The 15,689-nt window shown below is 39.6% G+C and overlaps 12 non-coding genes across 12 annotated transcripts; all 12 read right to left on the bottom strand.

Annotated features, from left to right (window-relative positions):
- Positions 1-506: 506 nt before the first annotated feature.
- On the bottom strand, positions 507-578 carry TRNAC-GCA (transfer RNA cysteine (anticodon GCA)). The gene has a single exon. It is a non-coding gene; the product is annotated as a tRNA-Cys (tRNA).
- Positions 579-1,588: 1,010 nt separating this feature from the next.
- On the bottom strand, positions 1,589-1,660 carry TRNAC-GCA (transfer RNA cysteine (anticodon GCA)). The gene has a single exon. It is a non-coding gene; the product is annotated as a tRNA-Cys (tRNA).
- A 1,012-nt stretch (positions 1,661-2,672) lies between these two features.
- On the bottom strand, positions 2,673-2,744 carry TRNAC-GCA (transfer RNA cysteine (anticodon GCA)). Its single transcript has one exon. It is a non-coding gene; the product is annotated as a tRNA-Cys (tRNA).
- A 1,012-nt stretch (positions 2,745-3,756) lies between these two features.
- TRNAC-GCA (transfer RNA cysteine (anticodon GCA)) lies at positions 3,757-3,828 on the bottom strand. Its single transcript has one exon. It is a non-coding gene; the product is annotated as a tRNA-Cys (tRNA).
- Positions 3,829-4,840: 1,012 nt separating this feature from the next.
- TRNAC-GCA (transfer RNA cysteine (anticodon GCA)) lies at positions 4,841-4,912 on the bottom strand. The gene has a single exon. It is a non-coding gene; the product is annotated as a tRNA-Cys (tRNA).
- Positions 4,913-5,924: 1,012 nt separating this feature from the next.
- Positions 5,925-5,996, bottom strand: TRNAC-GCA (transfer RNA cysteine (anticodon GCA)). The gene has a single exon. It is a non-coding gene; the product is annotated as a tRNA-Cys (tRNA).
- Positions 5,997-7,006: 1,010 nt separating this feature from the next.
- TRNAC-GCA (transfer RNA cysteine (anticodon GCA)) lies at positions 7,007-7,078 on the bottom strand. Its single transcript has one exon. It is a non-coding gene; the product is annotated as a tRNA-Cys (tRNA).
- Positions 7,079-8,090: 1,012 nt separating this feature from the next.
- TRNAC-GCA (transfer RNA cysteine (anticodon GCA)) lies at positions 8,091-8,162 on the bottom strand. The gene has a single exon. It is a non-coding gene; the product is annotated as a tRNA-Cys (tRNA).
- Positions 8,163-9,174: 1,012 nt separating this feature from the next.
- TRNAC-GCA (transfer RNA cysteine (anticodon GCA)) lies at positions 9,175-9,246 on the bottom strand. Its single transcript has one exon. It is a non-coding gene; the product is annotated as a tRNA-Cys (tRNA).
- A 1,011-nt stretch (positions 9,247-10,257) lies between these two features.
- Positions 10,258-10,329, bottom strand: TRNAC-GCA (transfer RNA cysteine (anticodon GCA)). The gene has a single exon. It is a non-coding gene; the product is annotated as a tRNA-Cys (tRNA).
- Positions 10,330-13,124: 2,795 nt separating this feature from the next.
- On the bottom strand, positions 13,125-13,196 carry TRNAC-GCA (transfer RNA cysteine (anticodon GCA)). The gene has a single exon. It is a non-coding gene; the product is annotated as a tRNA-Cys (tRNA).
- A 1,012-nt stretch (positions 13,197-14,208) lies between these two features.
- TRNAC-GCA (transfer RNA cysteine (anticodon GCA)) lies at positions 14,209-14,280 on the bottom strand. Its single transcript has one exon. It is a non-coding gene; the product is annotated as a tRNA-Cys (tRNA).
- Positions 14,281-15,689: the final 1,409 nt, after the last annotated feature.

Raw genomic sequence — 15,689 nt, forward strand, 5'->3', positions numbered from 1 at the left:
GAGGGTTTGTACATCTTGCACGTAGGCAGAGCTTTCAAGGAGAAATTAAATAGTTCCTATGTTGCACAAAAATGAAGTGCTTCAAACAAGCACATACTTTTAATGCACAGGGAAAAGGTGGAATATATGTAAGACTGAGGACACAGGTGAAATGAGAAATAGACTGACTGCATCGCTGCACAGTATTCTAAGCCATTTCTTTAGTGCGATTCAAGAAAGCATCAAACAGTATAACAAATTTGTCAATTTGTTTCATAGTCCATTCCCTTTCTTTAGTGCTGTAAAAGGAAGAGCCAAATTCCAAAATAGATCAATGATCTTTCAGAAATTTCCCAAAGGGAATACCAAGCCGAGTGTTAAAACTCCATTTACTCACAGGTTTTGAGCAGCAAACTCTGTAATGCTATTAAAGTGCAATATCCAAGGGAACACTGACTCTGTCAAAGATGATCCAAAAGGAATTGATGAAAAGTCCCAACTACAAACAACAGAATCAATATAGTCTGAGGGGACACCTGGAGTTGAACCAGGGACCTCTCGATCTGCAGTCAAATGCTCTACCACTGAGCTATATCCCCAGCTTTTCAGTAAAATCAGAATGACATAATATCAGTACATCATGAAAGAGTGCGAGGATCATGCTAAGTTGTGCCGGAAAGTACAGGCTTGAAACTGTGGAACAGGAGAAGTAGTCCTTAATATTATTTATTAAAGTAAAACTGGATCATTTAAAAAACAGATTAATTTTTTCATTGCTGTTTTATTTGAATAGGCCGTGGAACATAAGACCAATGCCTCTACATACAATGATTGTTTTGAAACATTCTTAAAGGGGAAGAGGTTTTTACGTGACACATTATCATTTGATGATTGGTTACCACAATCACCGAGATGGTGGTGAAGTATGATTGTTTTTTGGCCAAATTACGATGGAAAAACATTTCTACATACCACTACAATTCGGTATTTGGAAGGAACACCCAAACACCCCTTTCAAGTACCTTCAATTTAATACATCAAAAAAAGCCACTTTGTGCTTGCAACTGGCCTGATTCTTCAGACCAGCCTTCTTGCAACTGCAACGAGGGTTTGTACATCTTGCACGTAGGCAGAGCTTTCAAGGAGAAATTAAATAGTTCCTAAGTTGCACAAAAATGAAGTGCTTCAAACAAACACATACTTTGTATGGACAGAGAAGAGATGGAATATATGTAAGACTGAGGACACAGGTGTAATGAGAAATAGATTGATTGCATAGCTGCCCAGTATTCTAAGCCATTTCTTTAGTTCGATTCAAGAGAGCACCAAACAGTATAACAAATTTGTCAATTGGTTTCATAGTCCATTCTCTTTGTTTAGAGCTGTGAAAGGTAGAGACGAATTCCAAAATAGATCAATGATGTTTCAGAAATTTCCCATAGGGAATACCAAGCCCAGTGTAAAAAATGCAGTTACTCACAAGTTTTAATCAGCAACACTGTAATGGTATTAAAGTGTAACATCCAAGGGAACACTGACTCTGTCAAAGATGATCCAAATGGGATTCATGAAAATTCCCAACTACAAACAGCAGATTCAAAATAGTATGAGGGGACACCCGGATTTGAACCAGGGACCTCTTGATCTGCAGTCAAATGCTCTACCACTCAGCTATATCCCCAGCTGTCAGCCAAGATCAGAATGACAATATATCAGTACATCATGAAAGAGTGAGAGGATCATGCTAAGTTGTGCCGGAAAGTACAACCTTGAAACTGTGGAACTGTAGAAGTAGTTCTTAATATTATTTATTAAAGGAAAAATGGATCATTAAAAAAATATATGTATTTGTTTGATTGGTATTTTATTTGAATAGGCAGTGGTACATAGGACCAATGCCTGCACTTAAAATGTTTGTTTTGAAACATTCTCAAAGGGGAAGAGGTTATTTACGGGATACCTTATTGTTTCATGTTTGGTTACCACAATCACTCAGATGGTGATGAAGTATGATTGTTTTGGGCCACATTACGGTGGAAAAACATTTCTACATACCACTACAATTCGGTATTTGGAAGGTACACCCAAACACCCCTTTCACGGACCTTCGATTTAAAACATCAGAAAAAGCCACTTTGTGCTTGCAAATGGCCTGATTCTTCAGGCCAGCCTTCTTGCAACTGCAACAATGGTTCGTACATCTTGCACGTAGGCAAAGCATTTAAGGAGAAATTAAATAGTTCCTACGTTGCACAAAAATGAAGTGCTTCAAACAAGCCCATACTTTGGATGCACAGGGAAAAGGTGGAATATATGTAAGACTGAGGACACAGGTGAAATGAGAAATAGACTGACTGCATCGCTGCACAGTATTCGAAGCCATTTCTTTAGTGCGATTCAAGAAAGCAACAAACAGTATAACAAATTTGTCAGTTTATTTCATAGTCCATTCCCTTTCTCTTGTGCTGTAAAAAGAAGAGCCAAATTCCAAAATAGATCAATGATCTTTCAGAAAGTTCCCAAAGGGAACACCAAGCCGAGTGTTAAAACTGCATTTACTCACAGGTTTTGAGCAGCAAACTCTGTAATGATATTAAAGTGCAATATCCAAGGGAACACTGACTCTGTCAAAGATGATCCAAAAGGAATTGATGAAAAGTCCCAACTACAAACAACAGAATCAAAATAGTCTGAGGGGACACCCGGATTTGAACCAGGGACCTCTTGATCTGCAGTCAAATGCTCTACCACTGAGCTATATCCCCATCTTTTCAGTAAAATCAGAATGACATAATATCAGTACATCATGAAAGAGTGAGAGGATCATGCTAAGTTGTGCCGGAAAGTACAGGCTTGAAACTGTGGAACAGGAGAAGTAGTCCTTAATATTATTTATTAAAGTAAAACTGGCTCATTTAAAAAACAGATTAATTTGTTTCATTGCTATTTTATTTGAATAGGCAGTGGTACATAAGACCAATTCCTCTACATACAATGATTGTTTTGAAACATTCTTAAAGCGGAAGAGGTTTTTACATGACACATTATCATTTGATGATTGGTTACCACAATCACCGAGATGGTGGTTAAGTATGAATGTTTTTTGGCCAAATTACGGAGGAAAAACATTTCTACATACCACTACAATTCGGCATTTGGAAGGAACACCAAAACACCCCTTTTAAGTACCTTCGATTTAATACATCAAAAAAAGCCACTTTGTGCTTGCAACTGGCCTGATTCTTCAGACCAGCCTTCTTGCAACTGCAACGAGGGTTTGTACATCTTGCACGTAGGCAGAGCTTTCAAGGAGAAATTAAATAGTTCCTATGTTGCACAAAAATGAAGTGCTTCAAACAAGCACATACTTTTAATGCACAGGGAAAAGGTGGAATATATGTAAGACTGAGGACACAGGTGAAATGAGAAATAGACTGACTGCATCGCTGCACAGTATTCTAAGCCATTTCTTTAGTGCGATTCAAGAAAGCATCAAACAGTATAACAAATTTGTCAATTTGTTTCATAGTCCATTCCCTTTCTTTAGTGCTGTAAAAGGAAGAGCCAAATTCCAAAATAGATCAATGATCTTTCAGAAATTTCCCAAAGGGAATACCAAGCCGAGTGTTAAATCTCCATTTACTCACAGGTTTTGAGCAGCAAACTCTGTAATGCTATTAAAGTGCAATATCCAAGGGAACACTGACTCTGTCAAAGATGATCCAAAAGGAATTGATGAAAATTCCCAACTACAAACAGCAGATTCAAAATAGTATGAGGGGACACCCGGATTTGAACCAGGGACCTCTTGATCTGCAGTCAAATGCTCTACCACTCAGCTATATCCCCAGCTGTCAGCCAAGATCAGAATGACAATATATCAGTACATCATGAAAGAGTGAGAGGATCATGCTAAGTTGTGCCGGAAAGTACAACCTTGAAACTGTGGAACTGTAGAAGTAGTTCTTAATATTATTTATTAAAGGAAAAATGGATCATTAAAAAAATATATGTATTTGTTTGATTGGTATTTTATTTGAATAGGCAGTGGTACATAGGACCAATGCCTGCACTTAAAATGTTTGTTTTGAAACATTCTCAAAGGGGAAGAGGTTATTTACGGGATACCTTATTGTTTCATGTTTGGTTACCACAATCACTCAGATGGTGATGAAGTATGATTGTTTTGGGCCACATTACGGTGGAAAAACATTTCTACATACCACTACAATTCGGTATTTGGAAGGTACACCCAAACACCCCTTTCACGGACCTTCGATTTAAAACATCAGAAAAAGCCACTTTGTGCTTGCAAATGGCCTGATTCTTCAGGCCAGCCTTCTTGCAACTGCAACAATGGTTCGTACATCTTGCACGTAGGCAGAGCATTTAAGGAGAAATTAAATAGTTCCTACGTTGCACAAAAATGAAGTGCTTCAAACAAGCCCATACTTTGGATGCACAGGGAAAAGGTGGAATATATGTAAGACTGAGGACACAGGTGAAATGAGAAATAGACTGACTGCATCGCTGCACAGTATTCGAAGCCATTTCTTTAGTGCGATTCAAGAAAGCAACAAACAGTATAACAAATTTGTCAGTTTATTTCATAGTCCATTCCCTTTCTCTTGTGCTGTAAAAAGAAGAGCCAAATTCCAAAATAGATCAATGATCTTTCAGAAAGTTCCCAAAGGGAACACCAAGCCGAGTGTTAAAACTGCATTTACTCACAGGTTTTGAGCAGCAAAATCTGTAATGATATTAAAGTGCAATATCCAAGGGAACACTGACTCTGTCAAAGATGATCCAAAAGGAATTGATGAAAAGTCCCAACTACAAACAACAGAATCAAAATAGTCTGAGGGGACACCCGGATTTGAACCAGGGACCTCTTGATCTGCAGTCAAATGCTCTACCACTGAGCTATATCCCCATCTTTTCAGTAAAATCAGAATGACATAATATCAGTACATCATGAAAGAGTGAGAGGATCATGCTAAGTTGTGCCGGAAAGTACAGGCTTGAAACTGTGGAACAGGAGAAGTAGTCCTTAATATTATTTATTAAAGTAAAACTGGCTCATTTAAAAAACAGATTAATTTGTTTCATTGCTTTTTTATTTGAATAGGCAGTGGTACATAAGACCAATTCCTCTACATACAATGATTGTTTTGAAACATTCTTAAAGCGGAAGAGGTTTTTACATGACACATTATCATTTGATGATTGGTTACCACAATCACCGAGATGGTGGTTAAGTATGAATGTTTTTTGGCCAAATTACGGAGGAAAAACATTTCTACATACCACTACAATTCGGCATTTGGAAGGAACACCAAAACACCCCTTTCAAGTACCTTCGATTTAATACATCAAAAAAAGCCACTTTGTGCTTGCAACTGGCCTGATTCTTCAGACCAGCCTTCTTGCAACTGCAACGAGGGTTTGTACATCTTGCACGTAGGCAGAGCTTTCAAGGAGAAATTAAATAGTTCCTATGTTGCACAAAAATGAAGTGCTTCAAACAAGCACATACTTTTAATGCACAGGGAAAAGGTGGAATATATGTAAGACTGAGGACACAGGTGAAATGAGAAATAGACTGACTGCATCGCTGCACAGTATTCTAAGCCATTTCTTTAGTGCGATTCAAGAAAGCATCAAACAGTATAACAAATTTGTCAATTTGTTTCATAGTCCATTCCCTTTCTTTAGTGCTGTAAAAGGAAGAGCCAAATTCCAAAATAGATCAATGATCTTTCAGAAATTTCCCAAAGGGAATACCAAGCCGAGTGTTAAAACTCCATTTACTCACAGGTTTTGAGCAGCAAACTCTGTAATGCTATTAAAGTGCAATATCCAAGGGAACACTGACTCTGTCAAAGATGATCCAAAAGGAATTGATGAAAAGTCCCAACTACAAACAACAGAATCAATATAGTCTGAGGGGACACCTGGAGTTGAACCAGGGACCTCTCGATCTGCAGTCAAATGCTCTACCACTGAGCTATATCCCCAGCTTTTCAGTAAAATCAGAATGACATAATATCAGTACATCATGAAAGAGTGCGAGGATCATGCTAAGTTGTGCCGGAAAGTACAGGCTTGAAACTGTGGAACAGGAGAAGTAGTCCTTAATATTATTTATTAAAGTAAAACTGGATCATTTAAAAAACAGATTAATTTTTTCATTGCTGTTTTATTTGAATAGGCCGTGGAACATAAGACCAATGCCTCTACATACAATGATTGTTTTGAAACATTCTTAAAGGGGAAGAGGTTTTTACGTGACACATTATCATTTGATGATTGGTTACCACAATCACCGAGATGGTGGTGAAGTATGATTGTTTTTTGGCCAAATTACGATGGAAAAACATTTCTACATACCACTACAATTCGGTATTTGGAAGGAACACCCAAACACCCCTTTCAAGTACCTTCAATTTAATACATCAAAAAAAGCCACTTTGTGCTTGCAACTGGCCTGATTCTTCAGACCAGCCTTCTTGCAACTGCAACGAGGGTTTGTACATCTTGCACGTAGGCAGAGCTTTCAAGGAGAAATTAAATAGTTCCTAAGTTGCACAAAAATGAAGTGCTTCAAACAAACACATACTTTGTATGGACAGAGAAGAGATGGAATATATGTAAGACTGAGGACACAGGTGTAATGAGAAATAGATTGATTGCATAGCTGCCCAGTATTCTAAGCCATTTCTTTATTTCGATTCAAGAGAGCACCAAACAGTATAACAAATTTGTCAATTGGTTTCATAGTCCATTCTCTTTGTTTAGAGCTGTGAAAGGTAGAGACGAATTCCAAAATAGATCAATGATGTTTCAGAAATTTCCCATAGGGAATACCAAGCCCAGTGTAAAAAATGCAGTTACTCACAAGTTTTAATCAGCAACACTGTAATGGTATTAAAGTGTAACATCCAAGGGAACACTGACTCTGTCAAAGATGATCCAAATGGGATTCATGAAAATTCCCAACTACAAACAGCAGATTCAAAATAGTATGAGGGGACACCCGGATTTGAACCAGGGACCTCTTGATCTGCAGTCAAATGCTCTACCACTGAGCTATATCCCCAGCTGTCATCCAAGTTCAGAATGACAATATATCAGTACATCATGAAAGAGTGAGAGGATCATGCTAAGTTGTGCCGGAAAGTACAACCTTGAAACTGTGGAACTGTAGAAGTAGTTCTTAATAATATTTATTAAAGGAAAAATGGATCATTAAAAAAAATATATGTATTTGTTTGATTGGTATTTTATTTGAATAGGCAGTGGTACATAGGACCAATGCCTGCACTTAAAATGTTTGTTTTGAAACATTCTCAAAGGGGAAGAGGTTTTTACGGGATACCTTATTGTTTCATGTTTGGTTACCACAATCACTCAGATGGTGATGAAGTATGATTGTTTTGGGCCACATTACGGTGGAAAAACATTTCTACATACCACTACAATTCGGTATTTGGAAGGTACACCCAAACACCCCTTTCACGGACCTTCGATTTAAAACATCAGAAAAAGCCACTTTGTGCTTGCAAATGGCCTGATTCTTCAGGCCAGCCTTCTTGCAACTGCAACAATGGTTCGTACATCTTGCACGTAGGCAGAGCATTTAAGGAGAAATTAAATAGTTCCTACGTTGCACAAAAATGAAGTGCTTCAAACAAGCACATACTTTTAATGCACAGGGAAAAGGTGGAATACATGTAAGACTGAGGACACAGGTGAAATGAGAAATAGACTGACTGCATCGCTGCACCGTATTCTAAGCCATTTCTTTAGTGCGATTCAAGAAAGCACCAAACAGTATAACAAATTTGTCAATTTGTTTCATAGTCCATTCCCTTTCTTTAGGTCTGTAAAAGGAAGAGCCAAATTCCAAAAAAGATCAATGATCTTTCAGAAAGTTCCCAAAGGGAACACCAAGCCGAGTGTTAAAACTGCATTTACTCACAGGTTTTGAGCAGCAAATTCTGTAATGCTATTAAAGTGCAATATCCAAGGGAACACTGACTCTGTCAAAGATGATCCAAAAGGAATTGATGAAAAGTCCCAACTACAAACAACAGAATCAAAATAGTATGAGGGGACATCCGGATTTGAACCAGGGACCTCTTGATCTGCAGTCAAATGCTCTACCACTGAGCTATATCCCCAGCTTATCAGAAAAATTAGAATGACATAATATCAGTACATCATGAAAGAGTGAGAGGATCATGCTAAGTTGTGCCGGAAAGTACAGGCTTGAAACTGTGGAACAGGAGAAGTAGTCCTTAATATTATTTATTAAAGTAAATCTGGATCATTTAAAAAACAGATTAATTTGTTTCATTGCTATTTTATTTGAATAGGCAGTGGTACATAAGACCAATGCCTCTACATACAATGATTGTTTTGAAACATTCTTAAAGCGGAAGAGGTTTTTACATGGCACATTATCATTTGATGATTGGTTACCACAATCACCGAGATGGTGGTGAAGTATGAATGTTTTTTGGCCAAATTACGGAGGAAAAACATTTCTACATACCACTACAATTCGGTATTTGGAAGGAACACCCAAACACCCCTTTCAAGTACCTTCGATTTAATACATCAAAAAAAGCCACTTTGTGCTTGCAACTGGCCTGATTCTTCAGACCAGCCTTCTTGCAACTGCAACGAGGGTTTGTACATCTTGCACGTATGCAGAGCTTTCAAGGAGAAATTAAATAGTTCCTACGTTGCACAAAAATGAAGTGCTTCAAACAAGCACATACTTTTAATGCACAGGGAAAAGGTGGAATATATGTAAGACTGGGGACACAGGCGAAATGAGAAATAGACTGACTGCATCGCTGCACAGTATTCTAAGCCATTTCTTTAGTGCGATTCAAGAAAGCATCAAACAGTATAACAAATTTGTCAATTTGTTTCATAGTCCATTCCCTTTCTTTAGTGCTGTAAAAGGAAGAGCCAAATTCCAAAATAGATCAATGATCTTTCAGAAATTTCCCAAGGGGAATACCAAGCCGAGTGTTAAAACTCCATTTACTCACATGTTTTGAGCAGCAAACTCTGTAATGCTATTAAAGTGCAATATCCAAGGGAACACTGACTCTGTCAAAGATGATCCAAAAGGAATTGATGAAAAGTCCCAACTACAAACAACAGAATCAAAATAGTCTGAGGGGACACCCGGATTTGAACCAGGGACCTCTTGATCTGCAGTCAAATGCTCTACCACTGAGCTATATCCCCAGCTTTTCAGTAAAATCAGAATGACATAATATCAGTACATCATGAAAGAGTGAGAGGATCATGCTAAGTTGTGCCGGAAAGTACAGGCTTGAAACTGTGGAACAGGAGAAGTAGTCCTTAATATTATTTATTAAAGTAAAACTGGCTCATTTAAAAAACAGATTAATTTGTTTCATTGCTATTTTATTTGAATAGGCAGTGGTACATAAGACCAATTCCTCTACATACAATGATTGTTTTGAAACATTCTTAAAGCGGAAGAGGTTTTTACGTGACACATTATCATTTGATGATTGGTTACCACAATCACCGAGATGGTGGTGAAGTATGAATGTTTTTTGGCCAAATTACGGAGGAAAAACATTTCTACATACCACTACAATTCGGCATTTGGAAGGAACACCAAACACCCCTTTCAAGTACCTTCGATTTAATACATCAAAAAAAGCCACTTTGTGCTTGCAACTGGCCTGATTCTTCAGACCAGCCTTCTTGCAACTGCAACGAGGGTTTGTACATCTTGCACGTAGGCAGAGCTTTCAAGGAGAAATTAAATAGTTCCTATGTTGCACAAAAATGAAGTGCTTCAAACAAGCACATACTTTTAATGCACAGGGAAAAGGTGGAATATATGTAAGACTGAGGACACAGGTGAAATGAGAAATAGACTGACTGCATCGCTGCACAGTATTCTAAGCCATTTCTTTAGTGCGATTCAAGAAAGCATCAAACAGTATAACAAATTTGTCAATTTGTTTCATAGTCCATTCCCTTTCTTTAGTGCTGTAAAAGGAAGAGCCAAATTCCAAAATAGATCAATGATCTTTCAGAAATTTCCCAAAGGGAATACCAAGCCGAGTGTTAAAACTCCATTTACTCACAGGTTTTGAGCAGCAAACTCTGTAATGCTATTAAAGTGCAATATCCAAGGGAACACTGACTCTGTCAAAGATGATCCAAAAGGAATTGATGAAAAGTCCCAACTACAAACAACAGAATCAATATAGTCTGAGGGGACACCCGGATTTGAACCAGGGACCTCTTGATCTGCAGTCAAATGCTCTACCACTGAGCTATATCCCCAGCTTTTCAGTAAAATCAGAATGACATAATATCAGTACATCATGAAAGAGTGAGAGGATCATGCTAAGTTGTGCCGGAAAGTACAGGCTTGAAACTGTGGAACAGGAGAAGTAGTCCTTAATATTATTTATTAAAGTAAAACTGGATCATTTAAAAAACAGAAGAATTTTTTCATTGCTATTTTATTTGAATAGGCCGTGGAACATAAGACCAATTTGAATTTGAATTTGAATTTTAAAATATTTATAGAGCGCTCTTATACCAGAATCGGTTTCATGGCGCTAAATAGCAGAAAGACCAGTGGATGCGGGGAAGAGGGCTATACAGCTACAGATCTGGAGAACAAGAAGGTCTTGAGAAGTTTGCGAAATTCCAGGTAGGAGGATGAAGACCTAAGGGTAAATGGGAGTGAGTTCCAGAAGGAAGGAGCCAGCACTGCAAATCTGACTCCACCAGACTTCTGTTTTCTAAAACGGGGAACTGACAGAAGGGCCAAGTGAGTAGAACGGAGTTCTCGGGAAGGTAGGTAGGGGGAAATGGCTTCGCACAGGAAAGCGGGAGCAGTTCCTGCTCTAGCCTGGTAGGTGATACACCCAAGCTTGAAAAGGGCCCTCTCCCTCACTGGAAGCCAATGAAGAGACTGCAGTAGGGGGGTCGTATGGTTGAACTTGGGGAGTCCGTAAATCAGTCGAGCCGCCTGATTTTGAATCTGTTGGAGCCGACGGAGCAGGTAGGCCGGCGCACCGTTGTAAATGACGTTCCCATAGTCAAGGCGCGAAAGCACCATGGCCATGAGAATAAGCTTGAGTGCAGCAGTTGAGAAAAAACGGGCAACCCTTCGGATAATCCGAAGGGAAAAAAAACAAGCAGACACGACTGCATTGGTCTGCGTATGAAGGGAAGCATGGGATTGATGAAAATACCCAGGGTTTTAACCTTGGAAACAGGAAGGGGGGAAGGGCCAAGGGCAGAGGGCCAGAAGGAAGAAGACCAGGGACTGCAACCACCCCCCGTCAGGACCAATTCGGTCTTGTCCGGGTTCAATTTGAGGTGGTTGCAGTTCATCCACCCTTGGATAAAAAGCATAACCTTCTGGAAGTTGGAAGCTGAGGAAGGGGAGGAGGAAAGATTGAAAACAAGTTGGAGGTCATCGGCATAATTAAACACCGAGACCTCCATCTGCTGTAAAGTAAAAATAAGGGGTGAGATGTATAAATTAAAAAGCAGAGGGGACAGGGAAGAGCCTTGGGGGACTCCACAGGTCACCCTCCTAAGGGGAGCAGTGAAATTGGCAAGATGGACAGCCTGTTCTCTGTCCGTCAAAAATGAACGGAGCCAGGCATAAGCCGAGCCCCCAATGCCTGCCGCTTCGACACGGGTCAACAAGATGTCATGGTCCACCGTGTCGAACGCGGCGGACAGATCTAACAGGACCAGAGCCTGTGGGCGGCTAGTATCAATACCCTCTCTTAATTGATCCATTACCGACACAACTACCTTCTCGGTAGAGTGCAGCGGGCGGAAGCCCGCCTGGCGGGCGGCAAGGCAGCCTGTGGATTCCACAAAGGAACTCAGGGACCTGGTGATATGAGCTTCTGAGACCTTTGCGAGGTAAGGAAGGAGGGAGATAGGGCGGTAATTGGCAGGCACGGAGGGATCGGTGCCCGGCTTTTTCAAAATAGGAATGATGACTGCTGACTTATGGGCAAGGGGGACAATACCAGAATTAAGGGAGTGATTAATAAAAGTTAGAGGTGGAGAATAGCAGTTAGAAAAGAGCTCTTTTAGAACAAAAGCAGGACCAATATCCCGAGGGGAGCCTGATTTGATCTGAGCTAAAAGAGGAAGCAAGGAATCTCGGGTGAGGGGGGGAAACTGAGTGAAGGAAGGGGCAGGAGGGGGTGGGGAAGCAGCAGAGGGTACCGTGGGAGGGGGAGGAATGTTGGCCTTAATAAGGGCAATCTTCTCAAAGAAAAAAGAGTTAAGGGAATTACAAAGTGTTTGAGACATACAATGATTGTTTTGAAACATTCTTAAAGGGGAAGAGGTTTTTACGTGACACATTATCATTTGATGATTGGTTACCACAATCACCGAGATGGTGGTGAAGTATGATTGTTTTTTGGCCAAATTACGATGGAAAAACATTTCTACATACCACTACAATTCGGTATTTGGAAGGAACACCCAAACACCCCTTTCAAGTACCTTCAATTTAATACATCAAAAAAAGCCACTTTGTGCTTGCAACTGGCCTGATTCTTCAGACCAGCCTTCTTGCAACTGCAACGAGGGTTTGTACATCTTGCACGTAGGCAGAGCTTTCAAGGAGAAATTAAATAGTTCCTAAGTTGCACAAAAATGAAGTGCTTCAAACAAACACATACTTTGTATGGACAGAGAAGAGATGGAATATATGTAAGACTGAGGACACAGGTGTAATGAGAAATAGACTGATTGCATAGCTGCCCAGTATTCTAAGCCATTTCTTTAGTTCGATTCAAGAGAGCACCAAACAGTATAACAAATTTGTCAATTGGTTTCATAGTCCATTCCCTTTGTTTAGAGCTGTGAAAGGTAGAGACGAATTCCAAAATAGATCAATGATGTTTCAGAAATTTCCCATAGGGAATACCAAGCCCAGTGTAAAAAATGCAGTTACTCACAAGTTTTAATCAGCAACACTGTAATGGTATTAAAGTGTAACATCCAAGGGAACACTGACTCTGTCAAAGATGATCCAAATGGGATTCATGAAAATTCCCAACTACAAACAGCAGATTCAAAATAGTATGAGGGGACACCCGGATTTGAACCAGGGACCTCTTGATCTGCAGTCAAATGCTCTACCACTCAGCTATATCCCCAGCTGTCAGCCAAGATCAGAATGACAATATATCAGTACATCATGAAAGAGTGAGAGGATCATGCTAAGTTGTGCCGGAAAGTACAACCTTGAAACTGTGGAACTGTAGAAGTAGTTCTTAATATTATTTATTAAAGGAAAAATGGATCATTAAAAAAATATATGTATTTGTTTGATTGGTATTTTATTTGAATAGGCAGTGGTACATAGGACCAATGCCTGCACTTAAAATGTTTGTTTTGAAACATTCTCAAAGGGGAAGAGGTTATTTACTGGATACCTTATTGTTTCATGTTTGGTTACCACAATCACTCAGATGGTGATGAAGTATGATTGTTTTGGGCCACATTACGGTGGAAAAACATTTCTACATACCACTACAATTCGGTATTTGGAAGGTACACCCAAACACCCCTTTCACGGACCTTCGATTTAAAACATCAGAAAAAGCCACTTTGTGCTTGCAAATGGCCTGATTCTTCAGGCCAGCCTTCTTGCAACTGCAACAATGGTTCGTACATCTTGCACGTAGGCAGAGCATTTAAGGAGAAATTAAATAGTTCCTACGTTGCACAAAAATGAAGTGCTTCAAACAAGCCCATACTTTGGATGCACAGGGAAAAGGTGGAATATATGTAAGACTGAGGACACAGGTGAAATGAGAAATAGACTGACTGCATCGCTGCACAGTATTCGAAGCCATTTCTTTAGTGCGATTCAAGAAAGCAACAAACAGTATAACAAATTTGTCAGTTTATTTCATAGTCCATTCCCTTTCTCTTGTGCTGTAAAAAGAAGAGCCAAATTCCAAAATAGATCAATGATCTTTCAGAAAGTTCCCAAAGGGAACACCAAGCCGAGTATTAAAACTGCATTTACTCACAGGTTTTGAGCAGCAAACTCTGTAATGATATTAAAGTGCAATATCCAAGGGAACACTGACTCTGTCAAGGATGATCCAAAAGGAATTGATGAAAAGTCCCAACTACAAACAACAGAATCAAAATAGTCTGAGGGGACACCCGGATTTGAACTAGGGACCTCTTGATCTGCAGTCAAATGCTCTACCACTGAGCTATATCCCCATCTTTTCAGAAAAATCAGAATGACATAATATCAGTACATCATGAAAGAGTGAGAGGATCATGCTAAGTTGTGCCGGAAAGTACAGGCTTGAAACTGTGGAACAGGAGAAGTAGTCCTTAATATTATTTATTAAAGTAAAACTGGCTCATTTAAAAAACAGATTAATTTGTTTCATTGCTATTTTATTTGAATAGGCAGTGGTACATAAGACCAATTCCTCTACATACAATGATTGTTTTGAAACATTCTTAAAGCGGAAGAGGTTTTTACATGACACATTATCATTTGATGATTGGTTACCACAATCACCGAGATGGTGGTTAAGTATGAATGTTTTTTGGCCAAATTACGGAGGAAAAACATTTCTACATACCACTACAATTCGGCATTTGGAAGGAACACCCAAACACCCCTTTCAAGTACCTTCGATTTAATACATCAAAAAAAGCCACTTTGTGCTTGCAACTGGCCTGATTCTTCAGACCAGCCTTCTTGCAACTGCAACGAGGGTTTGTACATCTTGCACGTAGGCAGAGCTTTCAAGGAGAAATTAAATAGTTCCTATGTTGCACAAAAATGAAGTGCTTCAAACAAGCACATACTTTTAATGCACAGGGAAAAGGTGGAATATATGTAAGACTGAGGACACAGGTGAAATGAGAAATAGACTGACTGCATCGCTGCACAGTATTCTAAGCCATTTCTTTAGTGCAATTCAAGAAAGCATCAAACAGTATAACAAATTTGTCAATTTGTTTCATAGTCCATTCCCTTTCTTTAGTGCTGTAAAAGGAAGAGCCAAATTCCAAAATAGATCAATGATCTTTCAGAAATTTCCCAAAGGGAATACCAAGCCGAGTGTTAATATGGCTGAGATACCCGCCACCCCCTCTCAACACAATCCCCAAAGGAGGGAAACCGGAAACAGTTCTTGAAGTTTTTGGAAGATGGAGGGAGTCACCCTCCCGGCCGTATTTATTAAAACAAAATTAAAACATTAAATCAACAGTTTCATATTAATGTACAATTTCATTACCACATTGCGATGTTGGGCTTAACAGATTCTCTAATACAGAGGTTCTCCTAGCCGAACTAACATCCTACAAAACATTGACTTGCAATTTTGAAATTGTACATCCTAACGTTTAAGGGCCAACGGCAAGGTCGTAACCGGTGTCAAGATCCCTAACCAGAAATACCCCCCCCCACTTGGGAGGGGCGACAGCACAGAGGCGTACCTCAAGTGCAACTACCAATTTCCCTTGACTTGACGGGGGCACCAATAAAACTCGACGCCACTTAAAGGTCGTTCGAGGACTCGTGTGAGGTATCTAGAAGGTAGCGTAGACCCCCCCCCAAACCCCACACAACTTACCACATCTGCCGTCGCAGACGTCACTGGCCCCGG

Source organism: Lissotriton vulgaris, chromosome 1_1 (assembly GCF_964263255.1).
Source record: "Lissotriton vulgaris chromosome 1_1, aLisVul1.2, whole genome shotgun sequence".
In the NCBI taxonomy this organism is placed as follows: domain Eukaryota; kingdom Metazoa; phylum Chordata; class Amphibia; order Caudata; family Salamandridae; genus Lissotriton; species Lissotriton vulgaris.